We start from the raw sequence: 26,493 nt of genomic DNA on the forward strand, positions 1-26,493 counted from the left end.
TGTTCTTGGCAATTCTGTGAGCATATGATAGGAAGATACCCGGAAAGATCTCAGATGGTGTGTGTTATTAATGGTGCAACAGGTATGGGATTATGAAACAAAACAGGGCTCTCTTTATTTATTATCCTATCCCCATGAGTAACGGGATCCTTCACTTTGTTCAGTTTTAAAGCTGGGGATCCTGGGGCACAGATAATCCGGTTGACCTACTAATGACTCCCAGCTGACAGGAAGCTCAGCCTGACTTCTCTGCCATGCTCTCTAGGACAATGGGTGCTATTCAGTCCACATTTTGTGGTGGGAAGTCCACTTCTTTTCAGTCATGGGGCTTGAACTTTGGGCCTGGGGCAGCTCCCGGAGCTCCTCAGCTCAAAGCTAGCACTCTAACACTTGAGTCACAGCACTACTTCCAGTTTTCTGGTGGTTCTTTGGAGATAAGAGTCTCAGAGTTGTTCCTGCCAGGGACGGCTATAAACCACGATCTTCATATCTCAGCCTTTATTGTACTTAGGATTATAGGCCTGAGCCACAGGCACCTGGTTTAAGTGTAATTCTGACATTCATTCTTTCTCTTTCTCAGCATCACCATGTGGTTAGAACCAAGGTGGCCCTCTCATTCTGGAGGTAGGCTGTGGGTAAGGAGCTGTCTCACTCAGTCTGTTGTACTAGCACCATGATGTAAGTCCCTCTGTGCCCTGGCTACACTGTGACAGTTATGCATTGTCCATCTAGCCTTACTGGACTCCGTACTGTGTTCAATGCACTTTTCTAGCAAAAATTACTGGTTAAAATTATAATACATAGTTACAGAATGAAAATGTAATGCCATCTTAAAAAAGTCATTTAGGGTTTTGGGAATGTGGTTTCATGGTATGGTGATTGCCTAGCATGCATGAAACCTTGGGTTCAATTCCTCAGTACCACATAAATTGAAAAGGAAACACTGGAAGTGGTCCTGTGCCTCAAGTGGTGGAGGGTTAGCCTTGAGGGAAAAAAAAGCTGAGGAATAATTCCTAAGCTCTGAGTTCAGTCCCAGGACTGCCAAAACAACAACAGCAACAACAACAACAATTTAGTTAGTAAATGCAAAATAAAGAACCCATATTTGGAATATATAATTGCTTCTTCCATACTAATACCTGACAATAGTCCCTAATTCATGTACTTTGCCTATGTTAGGATACTGTGTTGAAAGGTTGTTTTGTTCATTACTCACAGCAATTAATGCCGGGAATGTGCTTAGATGTCAGGTGAAGATTAATACTGGAAAATTAAAAGATTCCAGGCTTTTGAGTGGGGTCACTGCTAATCACAATGAGAAGGATAGTCTAAGTGAGATTTGGGAACTATTTTGGCTAGTCATCACACCAAAAAGGCAAAGGCTAATTAACAGTTGTGACAGAAGAGAAGGAATAACTCCAGATGGAAAGAAAAAATGATAGTAACTAAGGTATAGGAGAAACCGTTCTAGGGAACCATGTTTGGTTATCGAAGAACTAGTTATCAACTAGGCTTATTCCTCATTGCCTTTAGCATTCAAAATCTCCTAGGCTAGTTCTTAATCTCTGTGTGATAAATGTATCTTCTTCTATGCTGTTCTTTCATACCTGATCTCCTTTCCTTTCTAAAAATCTGTCTTTCTATACTTCTCTATGAACATTTCCTGATACTAAATACACCTACAAAGATGAAAGTGGATGCTAATGTAAGAGTCCCATAACTCATGAGTCATTAATGTAACAAAATGGAAAAGGAGGACATATTTATTGCTACTTCAATTTTTCTGAAAAGCTGCAATGTCACATCATTTGGTTCAGATTTCCATTCTTTGTCTACATAGTGACATTAAGTGCACATAAATGCAAATATGAGCCGGGTGCTGGTGGCTCATGCCTGTAATCCTAGCTACTCAGGAGGTTGAGACCAGAGGATTGTGGTTCAAAGCCAGCCTGGTCAGGAAACACTGGTCCATGAAATACTTATCTTCAATTAACCCCAGAAATCCGGAAGTGGTGCTGAAGCTAAAGTGGTAGAGTGCTCAAGTTGTGGTGAAGAGCTGTGAGACAGTACCCAGGATCAATGTTCAATCACCACAACCAACAAAAAAGTGCAAATATGGCTTTAAGTTTCCCCCAAAGGAATGATGAAGTCAATTGTAATCTTCCCAAATGATTTAGTAATGCACCTACTTTCGCTGAGTTATTTGTTATGGCTTCTTTGCTAAACATATTCTCTCCTTTAAAAATTGTCAAATATTAGCTTTATAATAAACTTCATCTAATATTTCTTGGTTCAAAAGAGAAGTCTATACAGTTGATGTCACTTAGCTTTCTTATTGTCTTATTTTAAAGCCAACCCAGGCAAGAGAGTCTGTCAAACACTTATCTGTAATTAAACACCAAAAAAGCCAGAAGTGGAGTTTTGGCTCAAGCAGTGGAGTACTAGCTTTGGGCCAGGTGTGAAAGAAAGACAACTGTTCAGGGACAGGGGCCAGTCTCTGAGTTCAAGCCCCAAAACCAGCACAAACTAAACAAACAAGTAAACAAAACAAACCCTGGGTATTTCTTTGGGACTCTCCTTATAATAGTGGTGGTCCAAGAAGAGACTCCTTTTGCTGATCATACTCACTGGATCCTGCTTTTTTGGAATCCTTATTGCTATGGAAAACTCATGACCAGACTAAAGGAATTGATAACTGATTCCTGCACCAAGAGAATCATCCCAGGTGTGAAACATCCATCCATAAGACACTTTAAAACCTCCATATCTTTGCTTCTTTGCAGTAGAACACTTTTAAAACAAAGTTACTTCCTTTTGTTCTATGCTGGCCTTCAAATGGCATATTGTTTCCTGTTGTAATACTCTCAACCAGAAATTTACAGACAAATTTTATATGAGTAAAGGACACACTCAAAAAAAGTCAGGGACAGAGTTTCCTTCCAGCCTTGGATTCTTTTCTTGTACAGTAAAAAGGAAAGCAATAGTTAACTTGAACTTTATCATTTCTCCATGTTCAATTCCTTTCCTGGGATCAGTTTCCACGTCCAATAACAATTACTTCCACTTATTTCCAGTAACAATCTATAGTGCTGCTACAGAAAATAATGACTGTTTTCTGGCTTCATTGAAATAGCACAAGGACACTTTTGGGCATGAGGTAACACGTGTTTCAGAGACAACTTAGTAAAGAGAAATGCAATTTAAATTGCTTATTAATATATTATCCATGATAACATTTTGTTCAAACTTCTTATGTGCTCTGTAAATTAAGGTGAATTTTAAATGGGAAGAAGGTTCTCAGATCATTTTTTGTGAGTCTATGTGCTGTGCATTAATTTCCCAAGTGTACAGGTGTTAACAGTAAGAGAAACAATAGCAATTATAGGAGAAAAAGAAGTTCTGTGTTTATGTATAAGTGTTCAATACAATATAGAAAACTCTACAAATAAAAAAAAACATTGAAACAATGATGCCAAGTCCAGTATGTAGATTTATGTGAGTGATACGGAGAAAGCATTACTCCTAAGTGGAACATGAAGCATGAGGCCACTCCCTTTCTAAATCACGCTTGATAATCACGTAAATGTGCAAAAAGGAAGATGGAAGAATGATTCTGTTTCCAATGTAAGTCAGATATGGAAGAATAGACTTAACTGGAAAAAAAGAGTCCATCTGAGAGAACAGGAATTATACTAGCAATGAACCTGGTGGCTAAGATCACATTTCTTTTTCTTTCCTTTTCTTAAGTTCTTTTTTTGTTGTTGTTGTTTTCTATGGAAAATGAAATATAGGACAGGGCCCTGTCCCTCTGAAATGCAGCTCAAGGCTAGTGCTTTTCCACTTGAGCCACAGTGCCACTTCCAGTTTTCTGGTAATTATTGGAGAAAAGAGTCTCCAGGACTTTCCTACCCATGCTGGCTTTAAACCCCAATCCTCAGATCTCACAACAACTTGGTTTATGATCACATTTCTAACAGTGTGCACTCAGGATATGTAATGTAAATGTTCATCTATCTTTATATGAATTCTTGAGTTAAAAATCTGGGCTACAGGTTAGACTTTACACTCACAAAAGTGTTTGAAGTTTAAAAGTTGATACTCCTGGAAAAATAAAACCTAAGAATGTAAAGGAGTCTGGGAAGTTCAATTTGCATCTGGCTTGGACAGTATAGGCTTTAAGACACTACCTATAATTAACCAGCCAAAAGCTGGAATACCAGTCACAAGCAAGATTGCTGAATAACACCTTTAGGTTTTTGCATACATACATACAAACATGCACATACACACAGAGGCACTTATACCTGCACACAAAAATACACAAATGAAACAACTCTCAGAATATGTAGAAAAGTTAGAAAAAATAGAAAATAGGTCCTGAGTAAGACTATAATCAAGTGATAATTTTTAATATTAGAAAGCCCTCAAGTGAACTTTCCCCCAGAAGTTGACAATATTACAGAGGTAGGGACCAAAGATAGTAAGAGAGTCAAGCAATCATTATTAACGGGATAGGATCCATTGAGGAATGAGTCAGGGAACCCTGCAGGTGCATCTGAAAATGTTTATATCCTGTGTCAAATGTTAAAACATCTTTGAAATTAGTACATAAACAGTCAGAGCAGTCAGTCTATTGGATAAGATCATAGGAGAAGTTCAGAATTGCTAGTCTGTTTCTAGATTAAATAAAGAAAATATGGCAGGGCAATGTGATACAACCCTGGAATTCTAGCACTCAGACAGGAGATTAGAGAGTGGAATTACATAACGATACCTTCCCTGGACCAGGTAGAATAATTTTGTCTCAGTAAAACAAACCAAACAACAAGAAAGGAATACACAGTTGTAAGTTTGGCCTAATTTTGTCATTATGTTTTGAGAAGTCAAGTTTCCTATTGAATGCAACTCATATATATCCTCACTTGTGTTTTAAATGCTCTCATCATTATATAACATCCCTAGATGCAAGATAGCTCATGATTCCCATCCAAAAATTTGCAAAAGTAATTAAGTCTCATTCTGTTGGATTCCAAATAAATGTTGAAGGATTCCAAAAGCTTAAGTCTGGAGAAATAGCAAAGTTCGTCTAATGAAGGACTTTGTAGACCTTGTTAAATTAGAATTTAGATTTAAAATATATTTTTTGGTTTTGTTTGTAATTTCATATTCTATAGGATACTACAAAATTCTTTTTAAGTAGAGGGATTAATTGAAAAATTCACAAATGATTCTGGCATTCTATTTGCGTAGATATTCTTTCAAGAGAGTTATAATTAGAACATAGTTAATAGATAATTCGCACAGTTCATGTATACCAGGTTAATGTGAATAATCTAGAGAGAGTTGCCAACAAATGGATGACATTAATTTATACATTTAGAAAAACCAATTTTTTAAGGGTTTGGTTTAATATGGTATGAAGATAGTAATTGTGTGACATCTTCTTTCTTCTTCCTATATGTAACACAGGAAGCCATTTCCTTATTTACGTGCCTCTGTATACATGGAGAAAAATGCTGGCTTTGGGGTTTGTTTTCAATTTTGTTTTTGTTTTATTGGTTCGTCCTAGAGCTTGAACTCTTGGCCTGGACAGTGTCTCTGAGCCTGTTTATGCTCAAGGCTCATGCTCTACCACTTCAACCTCAGGGCCACTTGAGTCTGGCTTTTGTGGAGAAGATTTTTGGAGGTAAGATTCTAAGAAACCTTCCTGCCTGGGTGGGCTTTGGATCATAATTTTCCTATCTTAGCATACTGAATATCTATGATAATTAAAAAAGTATAAATATAAATAGTATTTGCAAGTGTTCTGATCTCAGGAATACCAGTGGAGGAAAAATGATGCAGCTCAGTTTATTGTGTTCTTTTCAGAACAAGGAGGGTGTCACATTAGCAGAGGTGTAGTATTTTTCAAAATAGAGATAAGGTATTCATGATGTGAATTAAGGAATTTTAAGGTGTCCCTTACAAGTTGGAAACTGTTGGGCTAGGATGACTTTATGGCATAAATCTTGGGATTGATGGTCATAGAAATAATAGCTTCCTCATAAACAATTGCTTACTCTTGAAGAATTAATTATTACACATGCTTCACAGTTTTATCCTCTACCAGAATGTGGCTATTTTTCTGTTTAGTTCTCAATCTGTAATACCCTATTGGAAACTGCATCTATTGCAGAATTACATAACATGCAAACAGGTACTGTTTTGAATCTCTTAGGAAGGTTGAGAATTTAAAAATGAGTAGCTATTAATCATAGGAGTCTTGAAGAACACATATATTCTGTCCTCTTAACAACTTACTTACTTTTAAAAGTTATGGGTTTCCATAGCATTAAACTGTTTTCTGTTTTAGAATGAGAAAGTACAGAATTTATTCTTTTTTGAAAAATTTGGCAAGTATATTGTGAAAATATTGTTTACTTGGATGACATTCAAGTTGATGACCCTCTGATAAAGAAGGGGTAGTTAATTCAAATTAGATGCCAAATAGTATTGATTTTTAAAATGTTACTGCATAAAGAATATTATTTACTGTGCCAATACAGTGAAATTATATTTTATGCAGCTTATTTTTTCAATTTTATTATAAAAATGATGTACATTGGGGTTACAGTAATTGTAAGGTATTAAATCATAACTTTTCAAACTTGATAACCCTCCCTCATTTTTCTCACAGTTTTCCTTCACCCTTTCACCCCTCACAATTGTAATGTACAGTTCCAACATATTGTCTTGTGAGTATTGTTATTGCATTGGTTTGCCTTTGGTCCTTGGTCTCACCATTATGTTTTTTCTTTTCCCTTCGCTAATCAAGGTAAATGTATACACAATACAAAATGAAATACAGTAGGGATAAACCATAGGGGAAAACCCAAAGAAAACAGAATTCACATAGTTCATCAAAAACAACAACCACAAATGAAAAAAAAATCTGGTTCCATATCTTGGAATTCATTTTGCTTAGCATCAGCTAATATGGTTATATATACGCATAACAAAGCCACTGGAAAATAATAGTTGCATTGATAACATGCTGAAAAGAGCATGTTAACATTTTGATGGTAAAGGTGGAATTAGGATTGGTGAATTCGCGGTTCTAATAAAGGATTTTCAAGGGTTTTAAAGTTATGACAGGTAAAATATAATTGTTCAAAATTTTTAACAACTTAGCCTATTAAGAAAATTTAAAATTGCCTGGAAGAATAGGCTTTCATGCAAAGAAATCCATGGAGACTTAGTAGAGAGGGAGCAATGTGGATGAAGATGGCTCTTTTTCACACTAAACAATCAGAACTTAGAAACCTTGCTGTAAATCCTGTAGGTTCCCTTGAGAATTGTCCTTACCCAGGAACTATATTCTCACTGTTTGAAACAAGGTTGTATTGGAATTTAAATTAAAAGTTCTTAAAAAAATGAGGCATCAAAATTTGTGAATTTACCTTTAATTATCAAACATTAATTCTCTGAAAGAGATAATTTGAGTCAAAATATTTAGGGAGAAAGTGACCTCCACAATGAAAGAAGGTGTTGGGATTACACCTTTCTGTTTGTAACACTTTCCACAATGTCTTTGGACGTGAAGCAGTGAAACACAGAAAAAAATCTGATTGGATACTTCAAACCAATGAGTTCACATTTCCAAGAGGCTCACAAAAATAATATTCTTATTAATATGAGATAGTGAAGACATCTTTTATTACATAGGCCTAAAAGTTCAGAAAAGAATTGAGCAAATGGAAAAGTTAATAAAAAAAAGTTTTCTTAGAAGCCTTAGCTTAGTGTATTGTTTCTGCAATGAAGGGAGGCCAAAACTTTTTAATATAAATTGTGTTAGTATTTTTACTCCCAAAAGTGATTTTACAGAGCCCATTTGTCTCACTATAATGCAGAACTGATTGAATGAAGACATGAAAATAAATTCCACATCCAAATGAGGCAACTTAAAGAGTTTTAAAAGAGAAATAATGAAGATGTAGCAGTGGTGGAGCCTGTATGGCTCTTCAGCTTCATTAGACTTGAAGCCAAGAAGCTGTGATTAATTGGAACTCGGCAAGAGCTAAGACAAGGACATAAAAGTAGGACATAGAAGCATTGTCCTTTTGTAACAGACACTTTCTTCCAAGGTATGGGTGATTTAACTCTATTCTCCTCCATACATCTTGGTCAACAAATGCAAGACCAAGAGAAAAATAATCTATTGAAATAATTTTGCATAGAATAACTTCACTGTTCCTGATATGGTATCTAAGGTGAATCTTAAGAGAGAACATAAAAGTGCAGTATTTTTTTGTTTCCTCTAAGCATCTTGTTAGCAAAATATATTTTTGAGGTTAGACAATTCTGATTGAACCAACAAGTGATGTAGTACTTTTTATTGTGGGCACTTTAGCCAGAAGAAGTCTTTCAAGGTAAAAGAAAAAAAATACAGCCAAATATTTGTGATCACAGCCTCTTGGACGGTTTTCTGGAGACAAAGTTTAGCATTAGATTTCTCCTCATTAACATAGATGTTGTTTCATGGCAACCAAATGCAAGAGGGAAGTTCAATGGACTCACTTGGCCAATTAAACAGCATGAAAGAAGAAAATGACAAATAATATTTAATGAAATAATTTTGACCAATTACTTTGTCAGAAGAAAAAGGAAAAATATAATTCAAAATCAATTGACTTAAAAGTATGAAGAAAGAGTAGTGAAGAGAGATTAGAGAAAATATAGAGGACTGTTTTCTCTCCAGTGGAGTAATGGGTTCTTATCTTGTTTCTTCCATTCTACCTCACAAGCTACCAAGTGTGTCTCAGGACTGGATTATCCAGTTCAGACAGAAAACTCGTAGAAGAAAGATACTGTTTGCAGCAGATATAGGTGATTTATAACCTTAGACAATCTAATTCTGTTCAAAATTCTCCCCTATCCCAAACTTCCCTCTTTGAACAGCTTTGTTTGCTTTTCCCAAGACTGCCCTTCATTAACTGATTCAAATTTTGAGAGGTCATCTTCATACTCTCTAGAGATTGCTGTTTGGTTGTGATTTTTGTGTGTTTTTGTTTCTTGTGTTTTTAACTGAATTTTAAAAGGTTGTGCAATTGTGTTACAATTAAATATATCCATCTAATTGTCCAATGATCCTAGATCAGAGTCACTCCTTCCATCATTCTCAACCAACCCTTTCTCCAAGATTTATTTCTAATTTACCACTTCCTTCATCATATGTGTACATTAAGTATTCTAACTGTACTTGCCCCTTGTTCATTTTGCATTCATTCTATGTCTTTTCTATAATTCCTTTCTGGTTTCAACTTCCTGATAGTCATTCTGTTAAACTATCTGTTAATACTTTGAAAGGTTTATATACATTCCATGGAGTCTCAATCCTGCATATTCTTCAACTGATGTCAGGTTATATTTCCATAATTCATTCATCTGCAGCAACAATTTGCAAGACTGGAGACGTGAAGCACCTAAACATGATTTTATTCTCACCCATTTGGAAGATTAATCTTTAGTCAAAAAGAAAGTTAAAAAATAGTTTAGAATGTATTCCTAACTATGAATTTTTATAAATGGCTTTGTACAATGGTGTGATTCTTTTATTTTACATGGAATAATATTTTCTACTACCCATAAGTTTTGGAAAAAGAAGAAAATTGAATTTATTTCTAGAGAGGAATATGATAGAAATAGAAGATAGATATTATGTTTGTCATATATCTGATGAGTGCCCATATTCAAGACTTAAAGTCATATTTCTTACTATGTTAGACAGAGGGAAAACATAAAATAACATATGATAAGGCAACTATTTGTGATTTTTTAAAAATGTACCTTAATAAATGATGAAATTTATTAGGTAACGTTTGGGTTTCAAATTTAGGAGGCTGATCCATTTAACACACTTCTGGAAGTCTCTTACTGAAAAACACAAATTGTGGGTGGTACTATTTCTACACTTTAAGGAATGGTTGAATATGTTTGGCATTAGTGCTGTGTAAATAATTCAACTCTATTGTAACTTGCTCCCTATACTTGTAAAACTTGTAATGTCACTAAGTATGACCAACTTGTCAAATGTTATTTTGGCCAGTGTGATTTCAAAAAGTTTATTTGAAAAGGAATACACTTTCAGGGGATTAAATGTAGATTATCATTGGTTTGAGAGTGACATTTTTATACCACAGAAACATGTTTTACTGAAGTCCCAGTGTTTGAAGCACTCTTTAGTGCTTCCAATGTTTTTCTGAATTACATTTGAGCTCTAAGTCAAGATTTCAGGGCTTTGGTAGACCAATTATTGATCTATCCTCCCAGGAACTATTTTTTGGCCCACTTATGTTGGAATAAAATCTTTCGTTAATAATAGGTGAGGGGTGTTAAAAATAATCTTATGACACTTTGTGAACTTGTTCACTCATATGGGCTGGTCATCTGTAAGTTGAATGTTTAAATTACAGTACTTTCTCTCAAATTTTGCGATCTCATCCTTCATTTTAAGTAGCTTTGTATTTCACAATTGCTCACTGCTAATTCCTGCATCTCAAGGAATTGGGGCCCTGAAATATAGGAAATGCGAAATTGAGATGGGTCTTTGTGTTGATTACTTTGTGTTGATATGTTGCATGGGCTTTGGTGAGAAGTTTTGCCCCTGTTATCTGATGATGCAGGTAACTGGGACCTGGGTTCCTAGGATGCATGGGTATTGCAGAAGAATAATATTTTTTAGACATCTTAGCAAAATTTGGGTATAATCAGTAGGAATGCTTCAGAAATATGGAGTAAAACAGTTTAGGACAAGCGAGTTAAAAGAATAAACAGCAGCAGAATAAAATCCATTATTGATTAGAGGAAAACATTGTTTTTTTTACCATGTGGATTCAGAAGACAAAGAACAGTTAGAATTTATCACAAGTTTATACTAAAAACATTGCATTGATACTTTTTATAGTCCAATATATATTTTAAACCTAATTATTTATATTCCAATCCTATTTATTGGAATAAATATCAATTTATTTGTCAAATTATCAACTAATTCTAGTAAGTTTCATTGTGTGAAATATAAAATCAGCACATATAAATAAAAAATATATAACTATATATAATATAATTAAAAGGCACACGTTTTGTATTGTTCTGTTGTAGTTACTGTACTAAAGGAAACTCTGTTTTAAAGTATTATTCCATTATCTCTACTTCAGTGTTTGATAGAGTTAGACATAAAGATTTACCATTTGTAGATTTACAGCATGGAGGCAAGAGGAAACACTGTGAATAAAACATTATCAATTTAATGCCTAATAACGAGGAGAAACATACGCACTTCTCCTGCAACTATGAAAATATTGGGTGATAAAAAGGCAGTAGTGTAAGTTCCTGCCTGGTTGGATGGTAGACAGGCCAGGACATTAAGTAATCATGCATACGAACAATTTTTTCACCTTCTTGGCATTAGCTACTTTTGAAATGGAAGGTATAATAAACAATTATATTTTGATAAAATACCTTCTAGTCTGAACAGTTCTGTTTGAACTGTTCATCTCTCTATGATCCCTTGTAACCAAGATTAGTTTTCTTCTAGTAAGACAATGTACGCTGTCAGAGTAAGATATTCTGGTTGGGTTGTTCCCACATGGAAGAAGTGTAAAGGCTCAGGTAGACATTTGTTCCTGTAACACCTCATTTGGGAAAATGTCAGCTTAAGAAGTTTAGAAGTAGCTCTTAAGCATCGCTTACTTTGAATACATTAGGTCCGCAAAGCAAATTCAGTTGAATAAATAAGTATTTGAAAAAGCCATCACCTTTGGACCTATCTATAAATAATTGAGAGTATGATCAAATTCCATATAAAAAGACTTAAGATAGTCATTGACAAAAAAATTTTGCAAATGTGAGCAATCGACTGATAAATATAAATTTTCCACTATTCACAGAATTTTAGGGAAATAAGATCGATAGCTTTGTTAGGAACAATAAAGTTTCCTTGTTACAAGTATGCACCCATAGATATAAACCTGTATAAAGATTGCATGATTAACTACTTAAATTTAGAGGATACTACACGCTTCAGCAGCACTTATACTCAAATTACAATACAGAGATTAACATGGCACTTGCACAAGGATAATATGAAAATTTGAGAAGTATTCCATATTTTTCACTCTTCAGATACAAGAAATGAAAAACAGTTATTAAAAATTTGATTACAAAATTACAAGTGTAACAACACACGTAATTCATATAATTTACTTCGACATCAGTGTATTAAATCTTCACCTCAGAAAGGCATTTACATAGCATAAACTTTACAAATATTTTCAAATTAGACAACATTGTTATTTTATCCCAAATAAAAATAATGTTAAGTCCTAGAAAAAAAGGACGCAAACTGTTTCTATATGGAATGCAATTGGAAAGGACACATTAATGAACCTATATATTATAAAATAATGTAGAATTCAAAGTATATCAAGGAGAAAATAAAATAAATTATGAACATTTTGCAAACATAGAATATAGAATATTTTAAAATATATTTTTCGGACAAGCACAAGAAATATTTTAGTTTCTGTACTACTCATTTCAACAGATAAATTAAAATTATTTCTGATTAAAAAATCACAAACTCTGAAGAAATTATTATACATGTATACAAAAACTATTGAATACATTTTGACATCCAAGGCAGGCAATTCACTTGGAAGAATTCCACGGAATCCATGAATTTTTACAGTAAAATACTGGTGCTGCCAGGCATTGGTGGCTCATGCCTATAATCCTAGCTACACAGGAGGCTGAGATCTGAGGATCATGGTTCAAAGCCAGCCTGGGAAGGAAAGTCTGTGGTACACTTATCTCAAATAAACCACTAGAAAACTGGAAGTGGAGCTGTGTCTCAAGTGGTAGAGCACTAACCTTGAGCTGAAGAGCACAGGGATAGCTCCCAGGCCCAGAGTTCAAGCCCCATGACCGACCAAAAAATATATATATTGCTCTTATTTGGATTCTGAAAATATTTTGTAGGGACACAAAAGATGGACTTGCATTTTTGAAATCGAAGAAACTTAACCCGACCATTAGGAATTCAGTGAACAATTTGTATAGCCTATCACAACTTCATAGAGGTAGTGATACATAGTTATCCTTTTGGCAATATCAAATACAGTTTCTTCTATGTTGTTCTTCAGGCCTAGTTTTATATAATGGTTCAACAGAAGGTGATCCAGCGTATCTTTGTTACCTCAATTCTCAGCAGCAAGATGTAAAGGTGTCAAAAAATTCTTTAGTTTGGGGAAGTGGCGCTGTGGCTCAAGCAGTAGAGCTCTCGCCTTGAGCTGAAGAGCACAGCGACAGCACCCAAGCCCAGAGCTCAAGCCCCACAACCGAAAAAAAAACACAACAACAACAAAAAACAAACAAACAAAAATATTTGGGCTGGGAATATGGCTCACTGGTAGAGCGCTTGCCTTGCATGCATGAGGCCCTAGGTTCAATTCCTCAGCACCACATAAGCAGGAAAAAAAAAAGCCAGAAGTGGTGCTGTGGCTCAAGTGGTAGAGTGCTAGCCTTGAGCTGAAGAGCTGAGGGACAGCGTCCAGGCCCAGAGTTCAGGCCCCACTACCAGACCCAAAAACAAATTTTTTAAAAAAATGAGTCCTTTAGTTTGGGCATTGGTAGCTGTATCATGATGAAGTAAGAAAGAAGCCACTCTGGTATTATTCCACGTATATGCACTGTGCAGGGGTGTCCAGTTATATACAGTTATTGCATGTGCCGCTTGAGACATCAACTCACTGATAATGTCTAAGTGTCCACTGTAGGCTTCTTGAAGAGGGGTATACTCATCATCATCCCTACTATTCACATGAGTGGCCTTTTGAGAAAGAAGTCTCCGTACTGCAGTAAGCTGAGTATTTTTGGCAGCCCAATGAAGAAATTTGCTTGGATCCTTCTCCAATTTTTTTTCTTGCAATTGATACCATTCCTTACTTTTTTATCTTGTTCCCCATATTCCTAAGAATTGCTTAAACAGAGACTTTGAGTGCCAGTGGGAGTGAGGCGTCCATGTATTTCCCTAGTAGTTCACATTGGTTGAACTGGTCAGAAATATCTGGTGAATTTTCTGCAACTGTTTATTCATCATGATTTATTTTCTCTTTTTCCAATTTTACTATTCGAAATTATTCTAACTGGAGAGTAGGGAATTGATGGAGAGCAGCGGAAAGATGTTCCTCCATATTCAAATGTACACACTGAAAATGAGGACCTGTGATGTCTTCATGTGCAGCTTATTCTAGGAATGAGAAAATAGGAAATAATGCCTTTTATATAAATGATATGGGAAATGGCAGGGCAAAAAGTGAAATGATGCAACAAAAATATAAAAGCAAAATAAATTAGGATAATTATGGAGCAATCATATTATCTATGAGAACCAAGAAAGGGAGAGAGAAAGAGATAGACAGATGTGTAATGACCTAGCTAGCCACAAAATCCATGCCTCTGATCAATTTATAGAGCAAACAAAAATTTATTTTTAAAAGAGATGGAAATAGAATTTATGTATTTACTTGAAATTAGTAAATACATTTTTAGTAGCCTACGTAGAGAGATATAACTTTGACAAAATTACAGACAATAAACTAAGTCCTTGATAATTCTAGTAACAGATCTGACTGAAATCAGTTGAATCATACTTTTCCTATACAATGAAGGAATAAGAAGGTAGTAAAGCAGCTAGAGAAGGCAGGGAGATTGTATCTGTAACAAAACTTTGTGGAAATTGGTATTGAGGATTTCTTACTGGTTATCCACTTGCACTGAAAGCATGATTCTGAAGTATTGCTTGCTGATTTTGAACTATTGATTTGATCATTATATTCTCCAAGAAGAAAATGAGAATTGGTAGTTAATGACTACTATACGTTTTGACCTTCTCACTAAGCACTTTCAATCATCAAAATCACATGAAGACAATAGACAGGCCTACTTTTTAGATGAAAGCAAGTGTCTTTAAAAAAACAAGGAATGTATGTAGTCATGCAAAGGACTTCTATTATAGCAATGCCTCATACATTTTTCTAATGTTGGGTACCAATAAATAATGGATCTATTAGAAAACATATTATCATTTGTCCTAATCACTAATATTTTATTTAGATTTTTTTGTACAATAAACCCTGAATTTAGCATGCATGCATATGTGTGTGTACATGTGCGAACATGTGTGTATGTGTATATGTGTGCATGTGCTGTTGCAATGTTGCTTGCCAATGTGGACAGGGTGAGGCTGAAAAAAGCTAACTGTGTTGCAATGTTTTTATTTATCAGTCTTTCATGTCATTTCAGGGGAACCACCCTTCTGTACATATTATTTGTCTAATAATAACATCATTGTAATCAAAGCATTTACAATATTAATTTAGAAAAAGAGACCGCTTTCAGCTCTTATTGTATGTTAGGTAAGAAGATACCGACATAATTACTTAGTAAGTTATTTCTGTAAGATGATTGTCAGTACAAAATACGTATTTGACCTCTTAAATTGGTTATACTTTTTTTTTCCTTTTTTTAAAATTTTATTTTATTTGTGAACATACTGTACAGAGGGGTTACAATTACATGGCCAGGATAAGGCATACATTTCTTACCAAGCATTTGCCATTCTAACTGGTGTGAGGTGGTATCTCAATGTTGTTTTGATTTGCATTTCTTTTATGGCTAGGGAGGTTGAGCATTTCTTCATGTGTCTATTGGCCATCCTTCTTTCTTCTTCAGAGAAGTTTCTCTTTAAGTCTTTCGTCCATTTACTTATTGGGCAGTTGTTTCTTTGAGGATTTGTTGTTGGGGGATTTAATTTTTTGAGTTCCAAGTATATTTGAGATATGAGACCCTTTTCGGTTGTTTGGCTAGTCAAGATCTTCTCCCAATCCCTGGGCTTTCTATTGATCTTGCTAGCTATGTCCTTTGCCATGCAGAAGCTCTGCAACTTTATGCAATCCCATTTGTCCAACCTTTCTTTGATTTGTTGTGTTTCCTGGTCTCTATTCAGAAAATTTCGGCCTGAGCCAAGGAGACCTAGGGTTTCTCCTATTCCTTCCTGTAATGTTTTCAGAGTGTCTGCTTTGACTTCGAAGTCTTTTATCGATTTGGAGTTGATTCTGGTGCAGGGTGATATATAAGGATCTAGCTTTAGTTTTCTACATGTAGGTAAACAATTTTGCCAGCACCATTTACTGAAGAGGCTTTCTTTGTTCCATACTATTGTTTTAGCTCCCTTATCGAAGGTTAGATGGCTGTAGGTCTGTAGTTTCATTTCTGGGTTTTCAATTCTATTCCATTGGTCCTGAGGTCTGTTCTCATGCCAGTACCAAGCTGTTTTGATTACTATGGCTTTATAGTAGAGTTTGAAATTTGGTATTGATATTCCTCCAGCAGTGTTCATTCCGTTGAGGAGCGTTTTTGCTATTCGGGGTCTTTTATTGTTCCATATGAATTTTTGGATTGCCTCTTCCATTTCCTTGAAGAATGAGGTTGGAATTTTGATAGGTATTGCGTTGAATTTGTAGATAGCCTTGGGAAGTATTGCCATTTTCACGATGTTAATCTTTCCAATCCAGGGGCATGGGAGGTTTTGATTTTTTAAGTTCTGTGTTGATTACCTTTTTCAAGATTTTAAAGTTTTCATCATAGATGTCCTTCACTCCTTTGGTTAAGTTAATTCCTAGGTATTTTATTTTTTGAGGGGCTATTACAAATGGAGTTGCTTTCCTAAATTCAGCCACACTTTTCTCATTGTTGGCACACAGAAAAGCCATTGATTTTGGGAGGTTAATTTTATACCCTGCTACTTTGCCAAAGTTTTGAATCAGCTTGAGTAATTTGGGAGTGGTGTTTTTGGGATTCTTTAAATACAAGATCATGTCGTCTGGAAAGAGGGAGAGTTTTATTTCTTCTTTCCCTATTTGGATCCCCTTTATGTCTGCATCTTGTCTTATTGCTGTAGCTAGGCATTCTAATACTAGATTGAAGAGAAGTGGAGAGAGTGGACATCCTTGTCCTGTTCCTGAATTAAGAGGAAATGGCCTTAGTTTTTCACCATTAAGTATAATGCTGGCTATAGGTTTGTCAAATACAGCCTTTATTGTATTGAGGAATGTTCCATGCATTCCTAATTTTTCCAAATCCTTCATCATAAAAGGGTGTTGGATCTTGTCAAATGTTTTTTCTGCATCTATTGAGATAACCATGTGGTTCTTATTCTTGCTCCTGTTGATGTGATGAATAATATTAATTGATTTGCGTATATGGAACCAGTTTGCATCCCTGAAATGAATCCTGTTTGATCATGGTGTATGATTTTTTGGGTGAATTGTTGAAGTCGGTTGGACAAAATTTGGTTGAGAAGTTTTGCATCAATATTCATCAAAGAAATGGGTCTATAGTGCTCTTTCTTTGGTGATTCCCTGCCTGGTTTTGGGATGAGGGTTATGATGGCTTCATAGAATGTATTCGGTAGTGAACTTTCTCTTTCAATTTCATTGAAGAGTTGGAGGAGTATTAGTGTGAGCTCTGCTTTGAAGGTCTTGTAGAATTCCTCTGTAAAACCATCTGGTCCTGGACTTTTCTTAGCTGGAAGGTCTCTTATTGCTGTTTCTTTTTTTCTTTTTTTTTGAGTCAGGTTGTGGGACCTGAACTCTGGGCCTGGGCGCTGTCCCTCAGCTCTTCAGCTCAAGGCTAGCGCTCTACCACTTAAGCCACAGCACCACTTCTGGCTTTTTTCTTTTGGCTGATGTGGTGCTGAGGAATCGAACCCAGGGCCTGAGGCATGCAAGTCAAGCACTCTACCACTGAGCCAACTTCCCAGCCCTCTTATTTCTGTTTCTGTTTCAATGCTTGATATGGGCCTGTTAAACTGGTTTAACTCATATTGGTTTGGTTTAGTTTTGGCATGTCAATATTTGCTAGGAAAAGGTCCATTTCTGTCAAGTTCTCAAACTTATTAGCATAAAGTTTTGAGAAGTGTTCCCTTATAATGTTTTGAATCTTGGTTGTTTCCGTGGTGATGTTTCCATTCTCATCTCTGAGTTTATTCATTTGGGTGTGTTCTCTTCTTCTTCTGATAAGATTTGCTAAGGGTCTGTCAATTTTGTTAATTTTTTCGAAGAACCAACTCTTTGTTTTGTTGATTCTTTCTATAGTTTTTTTGGATTCTAATTCGTTTAATTCTGATTTAATTTTAATTATTTCTTTCCGTCTAATGGATTGAGGTTTATCTTGCTGTTTTTTTTCAAGGAGGTTTAGATGTGTCATTAAATTGTTGGTTTCAGATCTCTCCATTTTGTTGATGTAGGAGCTCAGAGGTATAAACTTGCCAATGAGTACTGCTTTTGCTGTGTCCCATGGGTGCTGGTAATTTGTGTGCTCATTTTTGTTGAATAGCATGGACATTTGAATTTCCTTTCTAATCTCTTCAATGACCCACTCGTGATTCAGCAGTGTGTTGTTAAGCCTCTATGTGATACTAGACTTTCTTTAGTGGCTTTTTGTGTTGAGTTCTAATTTTATTCCCTTGTGGTCAGAGAGAATGCAAGGAATAAGTTCAGTGTTTCTTAATTTAGGCAAGTTTGCTCTGTGGCCTAAAATGTGGTCTATTTTAGAAAATGTTCTATATGCTGCTGAGAAAAACGTGTATTCTGATGCTGCTGGGTGAAATGTTCGGTAGATATCTGTTAAATCTAGTTGATCTATGCTGCTGTTTAGATCTGCATTTTCTCTGTTGAGTTTTTGCCGAGTTGATCTATCTAGTGGGGCGAGTGGTGTGTTAAAATCCACAATAATTAATATCTTTGGATTTATATGGGATTTGAGGGAAAGTAGTGTTTCTTGGATAAATGTCGGTGCACCATTTTTTAGCAAGTAGATATTTAGAATTGTAATATCCTCCTGAAAGAGAGATCCCTTAATTTGTATATAGCGACCTTCTTTATCTCTTCTCACAAATTTTAATTTGAAGTCTATTTTGTCTGATATTAGGATTGCAACTCCTGCCTGTTTATGGGGGCCCTTTGCTTGGTAGATTTTGTTCCAACCTTTAACATTGAAAATGTGTTTGTTTTTACGGGCAAGGTGTGACTCCTGAAGGCAGCAGATAGGGGGGTCTTGTTTTTTAATCCAACTAGGCAGACTATATCTCGTAATTGGATAGTTCAGTCCGTTAACGCTAAGAGAAAGGACTGAGAGGTATTTGGGAGTTCCTGCCATGTTATCCACCTTCTTGGGGGCTGCGAAAACTGGGTTCTTCCTGTGGTTCTTGGATTCTCCGTTTGGGTGCAGTTTCTAGGTCTTTATTGTGGTCTTGTTGGTTTTCTATGTGTAGGACATCTTTAAGGATCTTTTGTAGGGCTGGTTTGGTGGAGATGTATTGTTTCAATTTTTCTTTGCTATGGAAGGTTTTTATTTGGCCTTCAGTTATGAAGGAGAGTTTAGTTGGGTACAGTATTCTTGGTTGATAGTTGTTTGTTTTTAGGGCATGGCATACATCATTCCAGGCTCTTCTTGCTTTGATTGTCTCTGCTGAGGAATCTGAGGTGATTCTAATTGGTTTCCCTTTATAGGTGATTAATCTTTTCTCCTTCACAATAAATTGGATTTACTTTTAAGATACACTCATGGAGTGATTTGGACTGACTTGACCAAACAGGTATTACTCTCTGGTTATTCTTGTGAAACACAAGTTGGATAAACTCTTTCCGGATTTCTGTTGAAAATCACTTTCTTTGCAATATTATATCTATTCTCATTAAGAGATAATGAAACCCATATTACGTTTGAATATCCCATTTTATTTATTGAAAATAAGTATTGTGGATATGCTTGTTAGATATTCCTTTCAAAAATGAACAAAAAGCATGTGTCATGTCCATATTGTCGTTGCATTTGAAGGTGTTTTGTACATGCACAGGGATCTTTACTAATGGCTCTTTTGTGGAAGGAACTATGACAACTTTACCAAATAAGGCTTTTTGAATATCTTTTCCAATATACATAACATCCCAGAGCAAGTCTTGCAATTTCTGAAAACCCTTTGAATATTTTAGTATTATTTCAGTTCATTGACTGTAGAGCTAACATTTCTGAAATAAATATTGCTAAGATTTGAAAATGTAAGTGGGTATAAAAGCTTTTTTATGCTTCATTTTATGAAAACCCAGTTTTTATGAAAGCAAATGGAATAGAATAAAAGACTGTAAGTGAATTGGGTAAGCTAATTATTAGTATAACTTGGTTTTCTATTAACAGTCCATTGAATGTAGATGATGCAGTTAAATTATTTCCTCTGTACTTCAGTTAGTTTTAGAATCTTTATAGTTATGAGTGAACTTTTAGTATAAATAAAGGTCTTTCAATATGATTAGGTTTAACCTTGTGTTTTGTGTCCTACTCCCAAGAAAATGAGTTATTTTTAAATGTTAATAATTTATCATTATCATTATCATAGGGAATCATAATCATTATCATAGGGAATTAAAAATGCAGTAGTATTGATGTCTTTTTAAACCAATTGTATTCACAAGTTGGAGAGTCTTTAATTCATAATTAGGTCTTGGTGTCTATGATTTTCAACCTCTCATTCCTAACATTAATGATAGGTCAGACTGCATTTTTGGGTATATGAAAGGTAAAATATTTATCTGGGGTCAAAAGTGATTTTTATATATTTTTCTTTAATAACATTTTAAAATAGTACATTTCTCTCAAAATGTTGGGTATAAAAAGCAATCAAAATACTTCTAATGGTAAACAATTTAGGTGAGCTACAATGTGGAAATGATTGCTCCAAAAGACCTGCAGTCTGTTTCCATCAGGAATTGGGCAAGTCATTCTTTCAGTTAGACTGTGTTAACCAGAGATATGGTCCCCAGGCAGTGCAGTGTTGAGTGAAAGGATAAAATATGATTTCTACTATTTTGAGCTAGAAATCAAGAATGTTATAGTTTATCAGTTCCATTCACCAGTGAGGTATAAATTGATTATGAACTTGGAGTTTTCATATTACAGTTATTTATTTTCTTTTTTTGTTGTTGTTGGTCATGGGGCTTGAACTCTGGGCTTGGGTGCTCTCCCTGTACTCTTCCACTCAAGGCGAGCGCTCTACCACTTGGACCACAGTGCCACTTCCTGTTTACTAATGGTTTATTAGAGATGTGTCTCACAGTCTGTCCTGCCCTAGCTGGCTTTGAACCACAATCCTCAGATCTCAGCCTCCAGAGTAGCTAGCATTATAAGCATGAGCCACCGGTGTCTGGCTTAGTTACCTATTTTCTAACAAAGATAAAGTGAAATATTATTAGAGTGTGCACAATAATTTTGGGAAATTTTCCTAGAATTAGTAGACTGAGTGCTGGTATTTAGTTATAAAATAGAATGAGGTTATTTCATATGGTGGGAATGGAACTCAGGCTAACACTTACCGTGTGTGCAATGTTGTACTAGTAATTCCAACTCTGAAGACTTAAATATCATCATCTTACAATTAAAAATAGAAGTAGTTCCATTTTATGGGATTATTGTGAGGATTAAATTAGATACCAAAGGTAAAGTACTTGGAAAACAATCAGAGTTTGGTACTTTCTTGTAGAGAGCTGCATGCAGCCACACCTTGAAGATGGCACCGGCTTCCGCCCTCCGCCTTACCGATGGTGAGTGCTCTCTGTGGTAAACAACTCCTTATATTGCTAAGGCATAGAATCTGGCTTGCTTCCGTGCACCTGGACCTATTGATGGCTCTCACATGGCATATCAGGGTTGGCTACCCAGCGGGTACTTAAGGCTGTGTGGGATTCTCCCTAGGGTCAGTCAGAAGATTGCTCAAAGGTCCTGAATAAACTGCAGAGAGAAGAGCTCGGTGTTGCGGCTTCCTTGCTGGTCGAGGTGGTCGTGAGAGGTTGGTGGCCCGTAGGGGGATTCAGCCATAACCTCAACGAGGACTCAGAACTCTCTGCGGTCAGGGTGGTGCACTGGTAAGTTCCCAGGAAAAGGGGAAATCCGCGACAAGAGTGGGGGGTAAGTTCCCAGGTAAAAGGGGGAATCCGTGACAAGGGCGGGGGGGATTTTTGCTCTTCTCTTAAGATAAAGAGAGAGTGAGAGCCCGGGGCTAGTCGGTAGAATAGCCAAAAGTAAAAGTAAAAGATTGTTTACCAGGTTAAGATTTTTAAAACATGGGCGCTTCTTCGCACCCAATTTTTTTGGCTCTCAATGAGCTACTGCACTCAAAGAAGTTAAAAATAAAAAAGAGTACTTTAGAGAGATTTTTGGATGAATGTGACATCGTTGCCCCGTGGTTTGCTGTCTCCGGAAGCCTCACGGTGGCCTCTTGGGAGAAACTAGGGAGGGACCTAGATTTTGCCTCTGAGCAGGGAACGCTTAAGAGCGGAGTGGGACCAATATGGAAACTGATGGGAGGCTGTCTTGATGACCAGCGCTGAGGTGGGTCGGTGGAGAATGATCAGGCCGCCCTGGAAATGCTGCAGGAAGGAAGATTGGAGGGGGCAGGCAGTGAAAAGGGGAAGAGCATGGGGGCTGGGAAAGTGGCTCAGTGAGGCTGGGAAGGGGGGCTGGGAAGGTGGCTCAGTGGTAGAGCACTTGCCTTGCATGCATGAAGCCCTGGGTTCGATTCCTCAGCACCATATAAGTAGAAAAAAAAAGCCAGAAGTGGTGCTATGCCTCAGGTGGTAGAGCTCTAGCCTTCAGCTGAAGAGCTGAGGGACAGCGCTCAGGCCCAGAGTTCAGGCCCAGGAAAAAAACCTATTCAAAAAACGCTGCAAATTTGTCTAAACAGTTGTCTAGTTATCTTTTAGGTAATTGAACTGGGGAGTTTGACAGCCTGATGGACCAGCTCAGGGTTGCCATCGTCAAGGTGAACTCGACCCAAGTGGATACCAGATTGACGGAAGGGTTATCTTCATGGATCTCCGCTGCCATGAATCATCTTAAGGAGTGGGCGGGTGTGGGAGCCCTGACAGGCCTCCTGGTATTAGCCTCCTTGGTATGTGTGTGCTGCATTTGCCAAATTAGAGGTTCTCAGCATCGCAGTGCAGCCATGATTATCCAAGCCTTTACAGCCATTGAAGCAGGACAGTCCCCCCATGTATGGCTTGCTACTAGCCCTTTTTGAGCACAGGATGCGAGGCTTGAGCACTGCACTTGAGGTCCACCGAGGTCGTGGGCCCCAAGAAGAGCATGTCTGATTGCATGTGGGTTGATGCCCTAACTACCACCTCTGTGAAAAAGGGTATTGGACGGGTCTGGTAATCATCGAGTGGATAACACCTGAGTGAGGATCAGTACAATGTCCCAAATTTCTTCTACAGAGATCAGACCTCTACTCTTGCCTGTTGCAAAATAAAAAAGGGGGAACTGTAGAGAGCTGCGTGCAGCCGCACCTTGAAGATGGTGTCGGCTTCAGCCCTTCGCCTTCCAGATGGCGAGTGCTCTCTGTGGTAAACAACTCCTTATATGGCTAAGGCATAGAATCTGGCTTGCTTCCGTGCACCTGGACCTATTGTTGGCTCTCACGTGGCATATCAGGGTTGGCTACCCAGCGGGTACTTAAGGCTGTGTGGGATTCTCCCCGGGGTCAGTCAGAAGATTGCTCAAAGGTCCTGAACAAACTGCGGAGAGAAGAGCTCGGTGTTGCGGCTTCCTTGCTGGTTGAGGTGGTCGTGACACTTTCTACCTGTTATTTTAGCATGGGTATATTCTAATATTTTTACTGTGATTTTTATATTGTGTCTATTTAGGATATACAAAGTGATGTATTGATATTCATTGCGCTGTTCACTTTTCTGTCATTATGAGGAAAATACCTGTAAAGAAAATTTCTGAGAAGAATTATCATATTGACTGATGGTTTAAGATCAGATGTCTCCATTGTTTTTAATTATATTTTTATTAAATAGTTGTACGAATGGTTTTCTATTTAACAAATCAATTTGTAAGTACAATGGATCTTTACATAATTTTCTAACATCTTTCCAAACCTCAACCCACTTTCCTTTTTTCTAGTTTCATACTATCTGCATTGAATATTATGACTTCACTCTCTACTTCCATAAGTCTCTTTATTTCTTCTCTTTGACTTCCCCTCACATTTTCCAAGTGATAGTCTCCTGATATTCATTTTGTTGGATTAAAAGTTCAATTTTATAAGAAATTACACCTGTTATATACTCCTTCACAAATAGCATGCTTTGATTAATATTGTTGTTTAACTAGCATAAAATTCTGGCTGCTAAATATGGGTCCTTTTTGTGTCTGGCTGTGACTTTGTTTACTTAATATAATTTTAGATCTATCCATTTCTTTGCAAATGCTGTAACAGTCTTTATAATGGATGTGTGCAATCCAATTTTGTATATGTGCAACACTTTCTCCAACCACCCCTCTGCTAAAGTGCATCTGGGCTGTTTCCATAAATTCTCTACAGTGAATAGTGCAGTAGTGAACATGATTGTGAGAGTGATTTTACTCTAACCTTTTGGAAGAATTCATCACTATTTTTCTGGGAGCAATCCTCTAGCCAATTTTCCAGAATAAGCACATCCCTTCCTTCATCTCCATCACAACGTTTTTCAAGTCCTCAAAAACACACTACCCCCTACAGGTCTCAATCAGCTAAAACCACACTGTGCCCATATTCTTTGTTGTTGTTGTTGTTGTTTCTGTCCGGTCGAGGGGCCTGAACTCTGGGCCCCTCTGGCACTGTCCCTCAGCTTTTCTGCTCAAGGCTAGCGTTCTACCACAGCGCCACTTCTGGCTTTCTTCTTTTTGCTTATGTGGTGCTGAGAAATCAACCCAGGGCCTAATGCATGCAAGGCAAAAGCTCTACCATTGAGCCACTTTCCCAGCCCCAATATGCCCATATTCTTTTAATACATTTTTTCATAATTTTATACATAATTTAGTGAGAACCTTCTATGTACTTCCTTAATGTGGGAATGAAGTATATGACAATAGATTAAAAGTAAGAGTTCTGGAATTTAATTACCTATTATCATATTTAAAATATTTTTCAGCTCTAACTCATAGTCTCACTTACTATTATTTTAATCTTTATTTGATTACTTCATCTATCCACTAAATTATAACATGTGATTTAAATACAAAGGCAAAAAAGTGTGGTTTGACTTTGACACTCATGTGTGAGGATGCACAATATGGGCAAATAAAGGGATTTGAATAAATAGCCATTATCCATTTTGTTAAATTGTTTTCTCAAACTGATTTTCACAATTCATATTTCATTCAACAACAAGAAATGTGACAATTCCTTTTGCTTTGCTCCTCATTAAACTTGTTTCCATGTTATTTTATAATGAAGGATGATTTCATAAATCTACTATAGATACAAAAATATGTTAAAATATTTATATATATATTCATTGATATAAACATACACACATATATTATGAAGGTTATAATGGTAAATTATAACTTCTGTAACTGTACAACTTACTAAATTATTAAAAACATGGACGACTCAGGCCCTGGAATCCTGGTTACTCAGGAGGCTGAGATCTGATGATCATGGTTTGAAGCCATCCTGGGCAGGAATGTCCATGAGCCTCTTATCTCCAAACAACCAACAGAAAATCAGAATTGGAACTGTGGCTCAAAGTAGTAGAGTGATAGTCTTGAGAGAAAAGACTCAGAGATATCACCCAGGCTCTTAGTACAAGAACTAAAATCTACCCCCAAAAAGTATTTAATTTACACCTGTGTAAGTAGAGTATTTCCTTCACCCAAATGCACATCCATGCTCATTTGCAAGGTAACTCTGTTATGTCTGAAGTACCACATAATATTATCACTTAAGTAGAAAGCATTGCAACATGGGTAAACTCTATCTCCACTCAAATGGATTTTTCTCCACTCAAATGTTCAAATCTTGCAATTATTCCCATTATTTAAAGTCATAGCTTTTTTTCTTTAATACCCAAATTATTAGAATTTGAATTGAGTGTCTTGTGTCTCCTAAATGGGTGTTCTTACCACTTTGGCATGTCCCCAGCCCTAAATTACCCTGATTAACTTTCAGATAGAATCTTGCTTCCTACTTGTGTATGATCGTGGGCTCAGTCTACTTCATGTTATTCTTCCTGGAATTTAGAATAACAAGTGCCTGGCATTGTGTACAGATCTTTCTGTCCAGTCTGAGCTTTAACCACTATCCTCACAACAGTAGACTCCCATGTAGTCAGGATTTTCATAAGCTTATCATAGCTTTTTTTAAAAAAATCTTTGCATTTCCTGCAGGTTCTTGAGCACTGGGTTAATTTGTGTTTTCTTGGGTTCTTTTGAATGTATGTGTTGAATTGTTCCTCACTTTTCCTTTTGTTTCTTTCACTCAAGTTCTTACCTATAGTGCTGAGAAACCAATTCTTCTTTCTCAAGATAGTCAAGGTGAACATTATTTATTCCAAAACAATTCCAGTAATA

The 26,493-nt window shown here is 36.5% G+C and overlaps 1 pseudogene; it reads left to right on the plus strand.

Moving 5' to 3' along the window:
- Positions 1 to 12,055: 12,055 nt before the first annotated feature.
- LOC122099938 lies at positions 12,056 to 12,152 on the plus strand (annotated as a pseudogene).
- Positions 12,153 to 26,493: the final 14,341 nt, after the last annotated feature.

Source organism: Dipodomys spectabilis, unplaced genomic scaffold, assembly GCF_019054845.1.
Source record: "Dipodomys spectabilis isolate Male_0828 unplaced genomic scaffold, ASM1905484v1 ptg000547l, whole genome shotgun sequence".
NCBI classification, from domain to species: domain Eukaryota; kingdom Metazoa; phylum Chordata; class Mammalia; order Rodentia; family Heteromyidae; genus Dipodomys; species Dipodomys spectabilis.